Here is a 549-nt window from a genome sequence, read left to right as displayed (position 1 = left end):
ACCTTCGGGTATTGGTCGTATCGCGAAACTAGCCTTTCTCCCGAGCATGCCGAAATTTCTAAAGCATCGCGAGTTTTCCGTCCGTAAATCTAGGAAATTAAAATTATCGCCAACCTTGTGTTGTCGCTGATGCTGCTGTTGTTGATGTTGCCGGTGTTGATGAGGCTGCTGCTGGTGATGCTGCTCCACGTTGTTTACAGGGTTTTCCTCCCTATCGTTTGCCGAAACAACGTTGGCACTGCCGCTACCACCATCACCACCACCACCACCACCACCACCAGTTTGTACTGAAAGATTAAAAAATTTTGTTATATATATTTCGATATAAATAGAATAAATTATATTAGAATATTAGGACTGATTGCGATGCTTGAAATTCCAAAATTTTATAACTACAGCGACATTAGAAAATTTTATTTATTTTTAAATATGTAACCGAATGATGAAGAGGAAAAAAGTGAAGATATTGAGTGTGTGAAAATTGAAAACATCGCGAACAGACCTTTTATCACACACCCGATATAGCGACTATATTTAGCATACTAAGGT

This window comes from Trachymyrmex cornetzi, unplaced genomic scaffold (genome assembly GCF_001594075.2).
Source record: "Trachymyrmex cornetzi isolate Tcor2-1 unplaced genomic scaffold, Tcor1.1 scaffold254, whole genome shotgun sequence".
In the NCBI taxonomy this organism is placed as follows: domain Eukaryota; kingdom Metazoa; phylum Arthropoda; class Insecta; order Hymenoptera; family Formicidae; genus Trachymyrmex; species Trachymyrmex cornetzi.
The sequence above is the reverse complement of the archived record's forward strand: the minus strand, read 5'-3'. Positions refer to the sequence as shown.